A 15,045-nucleotide genomic window follows, 5' to 3' on the forward strand; every position below is an offset into this window, starting at 1 on the left:
TCAGCATCAGTTTCCACTACCTATGGGCCAAGCCCTGGCATTTCTCTCACCACACCTGTCCTTCAAATACACAGAGCCCTCTTGTTCTTGACTCTTCTGCATTTTCTCCGACAGCCCTTCCTGTCTTCAATTCCTTCCTGACCAGCACACACTCCATGGTCTACTACTTCAATTCTCTTGGCAACTACAGTTTTCTTGCCCTGGAAAGCTAGCTTTGTCAGCAAAACTCCAGCCATAAGGCAGTCCAACTACTCACCTTTTCCATTGGGGCTCATTGATTCACTTATCCTTGCACTAAAATTTTGCTCAATGCCCAAAGTATTCAGTCATCATATAAAGTAACAGTTTGTTCTGTTTTTTGAAATCTGTGATCACCTGCTCTTGAGGACCTCATGGCTGAGCCATAAAATGCTAAGTTTTTTTTTTTTTTAAAGTAAGCACAGGACAGGACAGGACATGGAGAAGAGGATCTTAACTCTGTCTGGAGTAAAACAATATTAGGAAAAGCTGCTGGAGGAGATATCTCAGATGAGTCAAAGAATAGTGAAAAGGAAGTAGACAGAAAAGTGGAGGGGGTGACATTACAGGCAGAGTAGATAGCCTAAGCAAAGGCCAGGAAGTTTGAACAGCATAGCAGGTGTGGGATGTGAAAAAGCAAGTCCATGTTGCTGAAGCATAAAGTCCATGGCATGGAGGGGTAATAATATTTCCAAACAAAAACTCAGGATATATGGCCCCACTGAAGTGTAATGTTGCAAATCAGGAATGTCTCAGAAAATGCCAGGGATGATGTCACCAATATACTAGGTAGTTAGGGTACAATCTACTGCTTCTTCTATATACTTCTGTCCCTACACAACCTTTGACTCTTTGGTCAAAACCACCAGAAAACAAAACTCACATTGCAAACTTTTTAGAGACCCTCTCATGTTTAACCAAGTAGTATTTGTAACCATGAAAAATAAAAAATAATCTCATCATCCAACAGTAGGAGAGTGCTTAAATCAATGTGGTGCATTCAAATACACTATGCCATCATATTAGACTTTATTTAACAAAAATAATATGAGAAAATCTTTGCAACCTAAAATAATTTTAGGTAAAGCAACAGTGACTTCTATTTATTTAAAAAATAAGTCTTCATATATGTAGTAATGCAATATGGTATCATCATAGAACACATAAATAGAAATAGTTTCTCTAAAAAATGAAACTATGATCTCTGAAGATTTCTTACTGTTGTTTTTTGTTGTTGTTAATTTTTATTTTTATTACATACTTTTTAATTGGAGTTCAATTATCCAACATATAGCGTAACACCCAGTGCTCATTCTATCAAGTGCCCCTTCAGTGCCTGTCACCTAGTCACCTCCACCCCCCACCCACCACCCACTTCCCTTTCCACCACCCCTTGTTCATTTCCCAGAGTTTGGAGTCTCTCATGGTCTGTCTCCCTTTCTGATATTTCCCACTCATTTTTCTCCTTTCCCCTTTATTCCCTTTCACTATTTTTTACATATATTTTTTTAATTTTTATTTATTTATGATAGTCACACACAGAGAGAGAGGCAGAGGCACAGGCAGAGGGAGAAGCAGGCTCCATGCACCGGGAGCCTGACATGGGATTCAATCCCAGGTCTCCAGGATCGTGCCCTGGGCCAAAGGCAGGCGCCAAACCACTGCGCCACCCAGGGATTCCTATATTTTTAATATATTTTAAATCAATTTCCAAACCTCTAAAGAGTTAACCAAAAATGAATAAGAACACAAATACATATATATGTATTATATACATATATAATACATATATATGTTGCATAAATGAAAGAAAGAAGAAGAAAGAAGAAAGAAAGAAAGAAAGAAAGAAAGAAAGAAAGAAAGAAAGAAAAGAAAGAAAGAAAAAGAAAGAAAGAAAGAAGGAAAGAAAGAAAGAAAGAAAGAAGAAAGAAAGAAAGAAAGAAAGAAAGAAAGAAGAAAGAAAGAAAGAAAGAAAAAAAGAAAAAAGAGAAAGGAGAGAGAAAGTGAGAAAGGGGGAGGGAGGGAGAAAGGAAGGAAGGAAAGGAGGGAGGACTAGAAAATAAATTCATCAAACTAAGTAAAAGGAAACAAACCACCTGAACAAAAATTGGATCAAAGTCATTCCCAGACATTTCACAGGAGATGTGCAGATGGAAAGTAAACATGATCTTCTGTTCCATACAAAATATCATTTGGGAAAAGCAAATACAAACATCAAGGAGCTACCACCACACCCCTATCAGAATGGACAAAGTGTTGGTGGGAATGTGAACTGGTGCAGCCACTCTGGAAAACTGTGTGGAGGTTCCTCAAAGAGTTAAAAATAGACCTGCCCTATGACCCAGCAATTGCACTGTTGGGGATTTACCCCAAAGATTCAGATGCAATGAAACGCCGGGACACCTGCACCCCGATGTTTCTAACAGCAATGTCCACAATAGCCAAACTGTGGAAGGAGCCTCGGTGTCCATCGAAAGATGAATGGATAAAGAAGATGTGGTTTATGTATACAATGGAATATTCCTCAGCCATTAGAAACGACAAATACCCACCATTTGCTTCAAGGTGGATGGAACTGGAAGGTATTATGCTGAGTCCGTAAGTCAATTGGAGAGGGACAAACATTGTATGTTCTCATTCATTTGGGGAATATAAATAATAGTGAAAGGGAATATAAGGGAAGGGAGAAGAAATGTGTGGGAAATATCAGAAAGGGAGACAGAATGTAAAGACTGCTAACTCTGGGAAATGAACTAGGGGTGGTAGAAGGGAAGGAGGGCGGGGGGTGGGAGTGAATGGGTGACGGGCACTGGGGGTTATTCTGTATGTTAGTAAATTGAACACCAATAAAAAATAAATTTATTATTAAAAAAATAAAAAAAAAATAATAGGCACAGGGTTTCTTTCTTGGGTGATGGCAATGTTCTAGAATTAGATAGCAGTGATGGTTACACAATACTGTGAAAATACTGAAAACCATCAAACTATATGGTGAATTTTGTGTTATTTGAATTTTATCTCAATAAAAAAAATTGCAAATGAAAAAAAAAAAAGAATGGCCAAAGTGCAGTACACTGGGACGCTTGGGTGGCTCAGCAGTTTAGCACCTGTCTTTGGTGCAGGGAGTGATCCTAGAGTCCTGGAATCAAGTCCTCAGTTGAGCTCCCTGCATGGAGCCTGCTTCTCCCTCTGCCTGTGTCTCTGCCTCTCTCTCTCTCTCTCTCTCTCTCTCTCTCATGAATAAATAAATAAAATCTTTCAAAAATCCAGTACACTGACACTAGCTGAAGTATGACAAGAAAATGAATCATTCATAATAGCCCCCAAATATATACCCTCTTCTCCATATGATCCAGATTTACACCAGCCATAAATTGTGTTAGTATTATACATTTTCTCCTATGAAACATTATAATAGACCAGTCCAACTCTGTGTTATATATCCCCAAAATCCACAACCTTAGTATGATCATGAGAAACATCTGATAAATTCTGAGACATAATACCACACCAAGAATCTTCAACATACCCAAAGTCAAGAAGAACAAAGGAAGCCTGGAAAACTCACACACCGTAGGATGTATGTTATGCAACGTGGCTACTTGACTTGGATCTCAGAAGAAAAGAATGACAATGACAAAACCCCGTGAAACCTGCCTAAACTCTGCAATCTCATTAATATTCAATGGACTGCAGTCCAGTTCTTTTTAAAATAGTACTACTGTGGCTATGCAAGGTACGAATAATCTGAGTGAAAGGTATGTGAGCATTCACTGTACTGGATTTATATTTCTTCCTGTAAATGTAAAGTTATTACAGAATATAAGTTTCAACCACAAACACGTGAAAATAAAAGGATAAAAACATATCCTGTTCCCTTCTCTGTGTTTGCAAACCCCAAAGTTAACATTTGTGCTCTGATGAGTCCCAGCCCTGACTCTACAATTTTTCAAAACCAGTCCTTTGTCATTCAGTATTTTTTATTATTCTGTAAAGACAAGTATGAAAATAGTAATCACATGACCTGTCTTTCATGTAAATAGCTTATGGGTCTCGATGAATGACCTCCACAGCAGCAGCTAAGTAGGATCTCCAACATCTTATTATTATTAGAGAAAACCATTCAGAGTAGGCACAATGATGATCTCCAGTTCTGTCCAACATGACGTGCTTCCATTCATCCTGGTCCTCTCTCTGACAACTGAAATGTCCTACACACCAGACAACAAGCAAGTAGAGGCAGACTCCAGAAGGTATAAAAAGAAGGAAGACTTTCTACAAACCGCGACCATTGAAGAAAACACAGCAGTGAGTTTTCTGGGTTCCTTTATTTTTCCATTTTGTCCCTTAATGTAAAACAGGATGCTATAGAAGCCTCCAACTTCCAGAATGGGAAAAAAAACTCCCCCAAACTTAAAAATGTCAATGATCGAGGTCAGAGAATCTGGAGATAAGTTGGCATGAGCAGAGGAAATATTTTGACAAACTTGCCCATCACCTACCCTCACACACTAATGAATTCCCCAACTGTGCAAATCTGCAGGTCTCTCAGCAGTAGTGAGCAAAGACTTGGTGTTTATCTCCTTCTTAGAGAAGCAAACAGTTCCCTACTACTCACTGAGTGTTGTGTTACTGGTTCAGGGGGGCGCTGAGCCTCAATCTCATGGGAGTATCAAGAAGTCTGGTCAAAGTGAGGCCAGTTGGAATAGTTAGCACTCCAGTTCTTCCCACCTATAATTATGGCAGTCCCTGGGAGAGTTCACTTCAACACCATCCTTCAGCTGGGAGACTGAATGGAATTTTACCAGAGAAAACTGGTCTGCGCTCCTGTACTCAGTGCTGGTGTCAGTGGTGCCACAGAGCAGCTGAGCCTGGACACCCGCCTGGCATTAACACACTGAATAAGGGACTGAGAGGGAGGGGAGCTATTCAAGTAGTTGACCCCTAGTGTCAACGAGGCCAGGAAGCCCAGTGAGAAACTGAACATCCATTCTATGTGGCAGAGCTTCTCCATTCAGGCCTTTGCATCCCTCTGTGGGGTCAGCAGGGACCTTGTCTCACTCCCTCACCTGATGTGATATAGGAGGTGATGGTCATTGCCCTATTTCCCTAAAGATGGAATCAGCAGCACAGAGAAGTGGAAATTAATGCTCCACATTCTCTGGGGCCACCGGGAAGCTGATATACACACTGCCTGGCCTCCTACTGCCCCCCAATGGGAAGATTCAAAGATAGGATTCAAAGGAAGAAAACTGGGGACCCAGGATCTCACAATATAATACTCCCAATCTCCAGGATCCAGTAGAAATGATCAGATATCAAGTTGAGAACCAAGAAAATCCAATCCTGAATGAGGAAGAAGATCCACTGCCTCTACACAAGGGCTACTCAGTTGTTGAAATGATAGGATAGATATTTCTAGGCAGCAATCATAAAATCCATCTGATGAGTGGCTACAAACACTCTTGGAATGAATGGAAAAGATAGAAATGCAGAATTGAAAGAGAAGTCATCAAAACCAATCTGAATGAAAAGTATAGAACTAAAAAATACAATAGATGAAATGGATACAGAAAAGTCTCTGCACAAACTCAAGAATAGGGATCCCTGGGTGGCGAAGCAGTTTGGTGCCTGCCTTTGACCCAGGGCGCGATCCTGGAGACCCGGGATCGAATCCCACATCGGGCTCCTGGTTCATGGAGCCTGCTTCTCCCTCTGCCTATGTCTCTGCCTCTCTCTCTTTCTCTCTCTCTCTCTCTGTGACTATCATAAATAAATAAATAAAAATAAAAAATAAATTAAAAAAACAAACTCAAGAATTGGTCACACTTATTTGTTGTTTGTTTATTGAAAGCACAAATGGACTACATCCCTTCTGCATAATTACTACCACCATGAATAGTCTCCTGATTCTGTCACCAGGGGGAGCTGTGCACCTGCTCAGAGCTGGCAAGGCCTGAGACCAACTGAAATGGTTCCACCTGACTGGATTCTGCACCCCTGCTCACTGCCTGAGTGAAAGGTGACAGCAGCTGCTTCCTCCCAGGAGACAAACTCAGAGGCCTTATCAACCCCAGACGTCCTCCTGGGAGGGAAACTACTAGCTGGGCTGAGGATCCAGAATCAAATGGAGTTAGGTGCCCATTTGTGTAATGAATGATCAATCACATCCTTGGAGGATATCACATACTTTGTAAGGATCATTAACCAATATAAACATTTTGGAAAAGATTCTCCTTCTCTAACATTCTAGGTAAAATCATGTCACACCCAAAGAAGGTCTGTTGAGGTTCTAACCCACAGGAATCAAGAATATGACTTTATTTGAAAATAGGATTGTTACAGATGGAATTAGATATGATGAGGCCATCCTGGGGTGGGCTGGCCTCCTAACCCAATATGACTGGTGTCATTCTAACAGGTCAGCTCTATGGAGACAAGGAGGTCTCCATGGGAAGAAGAAGGCAGAGGTTAAATTTTAGGGGTAAGATAGGGAAAGCCTTCAAACCTCTAGTAGACATGGAAAAGACAAGAAAGAACTCCCCTACTGGTTTCAGAAGGAACATGGACCTACCCTGTAAGTTTTGAACTTCCAGCTTCTAGGATGGGAAGATGATACATTTCTGCTGTTAGGACATCTAGTTGGTGCTGCTTTGTTATGGTACCACTAGGGCAGTAATACCCTAAACAATAATATGGGTAAATATGGAAAATATCCATAATAAGTGCAGAAATACAAATTGAAAATGCAATTATTTCTCTGGAAAACTGTGTGGAGGTTTCTCAAGAATTAAAAATAGAACTATCCAATGACCCAGCAATTGCACTGCTGGGGATTTACCCAAAAGATACAGATACAGTGAAACGGCAGGACACCTTCACCCTGATGTTTCTAGCAGCAATGTCCACAATAGCCCAACTGTGGAAGGAGCCTCGGTGTCCATCGAAAGGTGAATGGATAAAGAAGGTGTGGTCTATGTATACAATGGAATATTACTCAGCCATTAGAAATGACAAATGCCCACTATTTGCTTCGACATGGAGGGACCTGGAGGGTATTATGCTGAGTGAAATAAGTTAATCAGAAAAGGACAAACATTATATGGTCTCATTCATTTGGGAAATACAAAAATTAGTGAAAAGGAATAAAGAGAAAGGAGAGAAAATGAGTGAAAATATCAGTGAGGGTGACAACACATGAGAGACACCTAACTCTGGGACATGAACAAGGGATAGTGGAAGGGGAAGTGGGGGGGTTGGGGTGACTGGGTGATAGGCACTGAGGGGAGCACTTGCTGGGATGAGCACTGGGTGTTATGCTATATGTTGGCAAATTGAACTCCAGTAAATAAAAATTAAAAAAGAAGATGTAGTCTATGTATACAATGGAATATTAATCAGCCATCAGAAACAACAAATCCCCACCATTTGCTTCAACGTGGGTATTATGCTAGGTGAAGTAAGTCAGTTGGAGAAGTACAAACACTATATGGTTTCACTCATACAGGGAATATAAAAAATAGTGAAAGGGATTATAAGGGAAAGGGAGAAAATGAGTGGGAATATCAGTGAGTTTGACAGAACATGAGAGACACCTAACTCTGGGAAACAAAAAAGGGGTAGTGGAAAGGGAGGTGGGTGTGGTGATGGGGTGACTGGGTGATGGGCACTGAGGGGGGCACTAGACAATATGAGCACTGGGTATTACGCTATATGTTGGTAAACTGAACTCCAATAAAAAATACAAAAAAGGTAAATATTAATATCAATATATTATCTGCTATCATGTGTGGTTAAATAGGATGTCTTATACATTGAGGGTGAAATGACAAATTGGTGAAACAATTTTGGAACATAAATTCTAATTTTTATCAAAATATTAAATACATACATAGTTTGCCTCAGGATTATATTTTCAGAATTCAATTATTAAAGAAATATTTCTAACTCACACATTTAGGAATGAATATACAGGTATGTCAAGTTCAGAGTTCTTGACAATAAAAAATAATTAAAATCCAGATGAATATTTCTGAATAGAAAAGAGGTCAAATTGGGGCACCTGGTTGGTGTGATCTGTTGAAGTCTGACTCTTGGTTTTTGACTCAGGTCATGATCTCAGGATCTTGAGATCAAGTGCCATGTTGGGCTCTGCACTCACTATAGAGTCTTCTTACGATACTCTCTCCCTTTCATCTGTCCCAGCCACTCATGCTCTCTCTCTCTCAAAAAAATAAATACATATTTTTTTAAAAGTTGCCAAATATAGGATATTAACCTATGGAATAAAGATGAATCAAAATGAGAGACACCACATGTACTGGGAAAGAATGATCACCAATTATATTTTATATGTAAAACCTGGACACGGTGCAATGGAACACAAAAAGTAAGATATAACTATATAATAATGTGTGTTTGTGTGTATTTAAAAATTATTACAGCACGTCATTTAGAGTTTTTCATTCAGGAAGGAAGTGGCACTCCTCTGTAGGAGTGAACTGTCAGTCAGTGGATGAAATATTAATTATATAGACAATTTATATAAATGTTACTTAATATGAGGGCTGGTACTGGGATGATTTATATAACTAGACTAAAATATCTTAAATATAACAGAGAACCAATAAAAAATTGGGAGAATTAATATTGTGAAAAATGTCAATGTTACTCAGGGAAATTTACACATTTAATGCAGTCCCTATCAAAATACCATGGACATTCTTCAGAGAGTTGGAACAAATCATCTTAAGATTTGTGTGGAATCAGAAAAAACCCTGAATAGCCAGGGGAATATTAAAAAAGAAAACCAGAGCCAGGGGCATCACAATGCCAGATTTCAGGTTGTACTACAAAGCTGTGATCATCAAGACAGTGTGGTACTGGCACAAAAACAGACCCACAGATCAATGGAAGAGAATAGAGAATCCAGAAGTGGACCCTCAACTTTATGGTCAACTAATATTCGACAAAGCAGGAAAGACTATCCACTGGAAAAAGGACAGTCTCTTCAATAAATGGTGCTGGGAAAAAAAAAAAAATAAATGGTGCTGGGAAAATTGGACATCCACATGCAGAAGAATGAAACTGGACCATTCTCTTACACCATACACAAAGATAAACTCAAAATGGATGAAAGATCTAAATGTGAGACAAGATTCCATCAAACTCCTAGACGAGAAACAGGCAACACCATTTTTGAACTTGGCCACAGCAACTTCTTGCAGGATACATCATGAAGGCGAGAGAAACAAAAGCAAAAATGAATTATTGGGACTTCATCAAGATCAAAAGCTTCTGCTTAGCAAAAGAAACAGTCAACAAAACTACAAGACAACCTACAGAATGGGAGAAGATATTTGCAAATAACCTATCAGATAAAGGGCTAGTATCCAAGATCCAAGATCTATAAAGAACTTATTAAACTCAACAGGAAAGAAACAAACATTCCAATCATGAAATGGGCAAAAGGCATGAACAGAAATTTCAGAGGAAGACATAGACATGGCCAACACGCACATGAGAAAATGGTCCTCATGACTTGCCATCAGGGAAATACAATTCAAAACCACAATGAGATACCACCTCACACCAATGAGAATAGGGAAAATTAACAAGACAGGAAACCACAAATGTTGGAGAGGATGTGGAGAAAGGGGAACCCTCTTGCACTGTTGGTGGGAATATGAACTGGTACAGTCACTCCAGAAAACTGCGTGGAGGTTCTTCAAAGAGTTCAAAGTAGACCTGCCCTACGACCCAGCAATTGCAATGCTGAGGATTTACCCCAAAGATACAGATGCAGTGAAACGGCAGGACACCTGCACCCTTATGTTTCTAGCAACAATGTCCACAATAGCCAAACTGTGGAAGGAGCCTCGGTATTCATAGAAAGTTGAATGGATAAAGAAGATGTGGTCTATGTATACAATGGAATATTCCTCACCCATTAGAAATGACAAATACCCACCATTTGCTTTGATGTGGTTGGACCTGGAGGGTATTATGCTGAGTGAAATAAGTCAATTGTAGGTGGACAAACATTAAATGGTCTCATTCATTTGGGGAATATAAAAAAATAGTGAAAGGGAATGAATGGGAGAAGAGAGAAAATGAGAGAAAATATCAGAGAGGATGACAAAACATGAGAGACACCTAACTCTGGGAAACTAACAATGGGTAGTGGAAAGGGAGGTGGGTGGGGGTTGGGGTGATTGGGTGATGGGCACTGAGGGAGGAACTTGGCAGGATGAGCATTAGGTGATATAAGTTGACAAATTGAACTCCAATAAAAAAATTAAATGCCATAATGCAGAAATAATGCAGAAATAATTATTCAGGGGTAAATGAAAGTCCAGAAAAGTGATCAAGGACAAGACATGTTGTCCTGACAGTATGGTATTCTCTTGTCAAGGACAGAGATAAGAAGCCAAGATACGTATCACAGGAGCTGGTCAACCTAACAGAAGACCAACCTAACAGAAGTGTCTTATGTCCCATTAATGAAACCAGGGACAAGGTAGAAGTAAAGTTAGATAATCAGGAAATCCTGAAATATCTCATAAAATAAAGGTCTCAGTTGTCTGAGGGCATTGGTGACCTGGAAAAATGAGTGGCTCAACCCTAAACTCTACAGAGCTGACTACCCTAGGTGGTGACATAAGAAAAGTCCAACTGCAAAAGTCAGATGCCCTTCTCGGAAGGCTGGGGAGTGACACAGGCTGGGGGGCATGGAGTCTGAGGCTAGCATGGAGTCTGAGGCTAGCAGGGGGTGCAGGTGGGGTGCTCCCAAGAGTCAGGGTCTTGGTCAGGAATATCAGGAAAATCTATAGCTGACTCCTGCACACTAGAGTAAGCAGGGTCCTCATGATAGTTGACTACCCTGCACCTGGGTCCCCAGGAGCCAGATGAGCCTTCAGCTCTGAATCACACAGGCCTCATATTTCGTCCTCCACTGCATCATGGAGGAAATCATCTAGACCTGATTTTCACAGAAAGATAGGTGGACAGGATGATTCTACGACAAATATAAATTTGCTTCCTGAACTCAAGCTGCAGTGATCCCTGGCACCTGGTACCTGGAACTGCCTGTGGCCTGGGCTCAGGGCTCAAAGCTGGGACTTCCCCAAGCCCTGGCCCCACATAACCCCTCCACTGCCCACCCTCTGACATCCTGAGGCAGAGGGACCTGACCCAGGACCAGGGAGGGGTAAGAGAGCTGGGGTCTCATTTGCATGGATGGGCCCTCCCTCTCTCAGAGGATGAAGAGGGGAAGGGAGACAGGAGGGAAGGCTCCATTCAGCTGTCGGACCACAGAGGCAGGATCATTGATGACCTCTACCATGGCTTGGTTCCCTCTCCTCCTCACCCTTGCCACTCACTGCACAGGTGACTGGACGTAGGGACAGGGGAAGGGGTCTTGGGAGTACATGTGGGGATATGCTTCCTCCTCTTTTCTCCAGACCCCAGCATCACCCTCTCTGTTTCTCTCCCCATTGCAGGGTCCTGGGCCCAGTCTGTGCTGACTCAGCCAGCCTCAGTGTCTGGATCCCTGGGCCAAAGGGTCACCATCTCCTGCACTGGAAGCACAAACAACATCGGTGGTGATAATTATGTGCACTGGTACCAACATCTCCCAGGAAAGGCACCCAGTCTCCTCATCTATGGTGATGATAACAGAGAATCTGGGGTCCCGGAACGATTCTCTGGCTCCAAGTCAGGCAGCTCAGCCACTCTGACCATCACTGGGCTCCAGGCTGAGGACGAGGCTGATTATTATTGCCAGTCCTACGATGACAGCCTCAATACTCACACAGTGCTCCAGTCCAATGGGGAAGTGAGACACAAACCTGTTGTCTCCACAACAATGGAGTTTCCCCTGCAGCCCCTACTCCTTGGCCTGCAGCTGGTTCTTTTGTTTATTTGGTATAAGCTGGAGTCTGAGATACACTCCAGGGAAGTTTGTATACAAAACCTGACCCCATTCTCTTAAATTCAGCTCCCAAAGCCTGTTCTTGGCATGAACACACGATACAATTTCACCAAATTGGGCAGACATGCCTTGGTTCCAGGGACAAGCTGCCCCAGGGAGTGACTTCATGTGGGTCAAGCCAGAAACAGGCATGCAGGCTTTCTGAAACATGGTAACCCTTAGTGTACACTGTGCCCTGGTTCCAATGCTCTCACAAATGGGTCCTGAAATTCTCCTCTATAATAATGGTTAGTCTGTTTGTGGACCCCAATTAATTCTCTGGCTCCATGTCTGGCAACTCCAGCTCTCTGACCATCACTGGGCTGAGACCAGAGGGTGAGGCTGCCCTTCACAGCTCCTCCTGTGACAGTATCTAAGGGCTCACTCAGAGCTCCAGGGATCTGAGACCAGATCCCCTTTCTCATCTGGTGGGAGCGAGGCCCCAGAATCTGCTCAGGCTCAACCTGTAGCTTGTTTCTGCTTCTCCTGCTGCTGCCACCATGGGCACAGTTCCATCCAGGGGCACCACCTGGGAGTGAGGGCTCCTCCTTCCTTTCCATCTCCCAGTTACTCACAGTTGCCTCTTCCTTGACAAAGGGCTGCAGAGGACAGAAAGGACATCCTGCATCGGGTTGGGACACATAGTATCTTTGCACTGATGTCCATGGACTGGGACTGGCAGGTCCAGTGTGCTGTCTCCCACCTGACATCTGAGGCATCCGGGGTCTCCATCCTTGCTCATTTACTGGCCTCTAGAATTTTCCACAGCTGTGCCATATTCTCATTAGTCCTAATAGGAATTTTCTGTTTTTGTGCTCACTGGAGAGATTGTTCTGTCAGTTCTGTTCCACAGGCATATTTGAACATTCAGGTGGCTTGACTACCAGTTTGTTCCAATCAATGCTGAGATCTAACCTTTTTTTTTTCTTCTCGAATTGCAGGTGAAGAATGTTGTTGAGTATTAATGGAGTTAAAGGTCACTTTGGCCTGTTCATGATCTTGTAGGAACGTTCTCCTGGTTCACCCCATTAGCTGAAGCACTGGCTGTGGAGCTGAGTTATATATGTGGCAGAGAGTGTGTTACCATGGTATACATGTCTCTATCTTCTTCTAGTTTACGTGTTTTTTATGAGAATTTAAAAAACAAGTGGTGGGCAGCCCTGGTGGCGCAGCGGTTTAGCGCCGCCTGCAGCCCGGGATGTGATCCTGGAGACCCGGGATTGAGTACCACGTCAGGCTCCCTGCATGGAGCCTGCTTCTCCCTCTGCCTGTGTCTCTGCCTCTCTCTCGCTCTTTCTGCCTCTCGTGAATAAATAAATAAAATCTTTAAAAATAATACAAATAAAAATAAAAAACAAGTTGTGGTCAAAGAATCTCTCAAATCTATTGAGATAGTATAATTTTAGCTATCAAACTATTAACATGATGTCTTATAGTAAAGGTTTATCATTGTAAAACTCAACTTGTATTCCTTGAATAGATCACATATGGACACAGAGTATTAATATATTAATCAGGTACTGTAATCTCTTGTTGGTAACTTATTTAGAATATTTACCTCAATATTTCATAGTATTGGTCTGCAATTTTTATTTTCTTTTAAAAATTATGTGTTTATTTACTTATTCGTTTATCTGCAATCTTTTTTTGCATATTGTCTGTATTTTATTTTTCTGGTATAGGTACCACCATTATATTTGCTTTCTATAAGAATTTAAAATTTCCAGTTCTTTCAGCATTTTGTAATATATATTTGAATTAAAAGCCAAAACAGAGATCCCTGGGTGGCTCAGCGGTTTAGTGCCTGCCTTTGACCCAGGGATTGATTCTGGAGTCCTGGGATCACGTCCCACATCAGGCTCCCTGCATGGAACCTGATTCTCCCTTTGCCTGTGTCTCTGCCTCTCTCTCTCTCTCTCTCTGTCTTATGAATAAATAAATGAATTCTTTTTTTAAAAAAAAGCCAAAACATAGAATCATTTGACATCTGAAAGCTTGACATCTGAAAGCTTGAGAGTGTTTCCTGAAAAATGTATGCTTTTTTGTGGGATAGTTCCAATATAAGATTTTCCATTTTCTTCTAAGTCATTAGTCTGTTTAGTCAGCTCTTTCTAATAAAAACACTTTTTTTCTTCCTAAGAAAGTATGCTTTTTACCTTTTATCACTGGAGGTTAACAGTGACTTTTTTTCATATTTCATTTTCTTCCACATGCCATTTCTTATTTCAAACATTTGCACATTATCCATTTTCATTCCAAAGATAATAAGTGGTTATTCTATTCTGACATTTGAGAACATGCTTTCATTATGTCCATTGGAATTACTGGTTTTCTATAATCTTCCTTCTTTATTTTCACATTATTTATGATGTGGTAATATTTCTTATTTCTCATTTTTTCTTTTCTTGTATATGACAGAATAGTACATTCTCCATCTTGATTGTGTTTTTCTTTTTTTTTGATTGTGTTTTTCTTTATAAAATGGTTCCACAGAGCACTTATTTTTCCCTTTTTTGAATATACTTAATGTTTAAGAGATGCTTCAGGTTTATAGCAAACTTGAGTGTGAGGTACACAGATTTCCCAAAGATGGTAGCAAAATGATCTTGCCTTAGCACCAAAACCAGGGAGCTCTTCCCAATATCTTCTGAGATTCTACTCAATCTCAAATATGGATCCCAGCTGATTTTCAAGATCCAAAGATACATTGAGGAATTCAATATATTTTTTTTTTAAATCTTTTTTTTTTTTTAATTTATGATAGTCACAGAGAGAGAGAGAGAGGGGCGAGCAGAGACAAAGGCAGAGGGAGAAGCAGGCTCCATGCACCGGGAGCCCGACGTGGGATTCGATCCCGGGTCTCCAGGATCGCGCCCTGGGCCAAAGGCAGGCGCCAAACCGCTGCGCCACCCAGGGATCCCGGAATTCAATATATTTTATAAATTGTGGCCATCATTCCAGTAATAAAACTGATCAATCCTGTAAGATATGCTCTGACAGAGGCACTGCTCACACTCTGCTCCACATCACTGGGGAAGCAGGGTGAACCCCTCTGC

At 41.3% G+C, this 15,045-nt stretch overlaps 1 long non-coding RNA gene across 1 annotated transcript; it reads left to right on the plus strand.

The window, feature by feature from the left end:
* Positions 1-11,088: 11,088 nt before the first annotated feature.
* Positions 11,089-11,597, plus strand: LOC140619072 (uncharacterized). The gene is made up of 2 exons (XR_012018992.1): positions 11,089-11,406; positions 11,520-11,597. It is a non-coding gene; the product is annotated as an uncharacterized lncRNA (long non-coding RNA).
* Positions 11,598-15,045: the final 3,448 nt, after the last annotated feature.

The sequence above is a fragment of the Canis lupus genome, chromosome 27 (assembly GCF_048164855.1).
Source record: "Canis lupus baileyi chromosome 27, mCanLup2.hap1, whole genome shotgun sequence".
Taxonomy (NCBI): domain Eukaryota; kingdom Metazoa; phylum Chordata; class Mammalia; order Carnivora; family Canidae; genus Canis; species Canis lupus.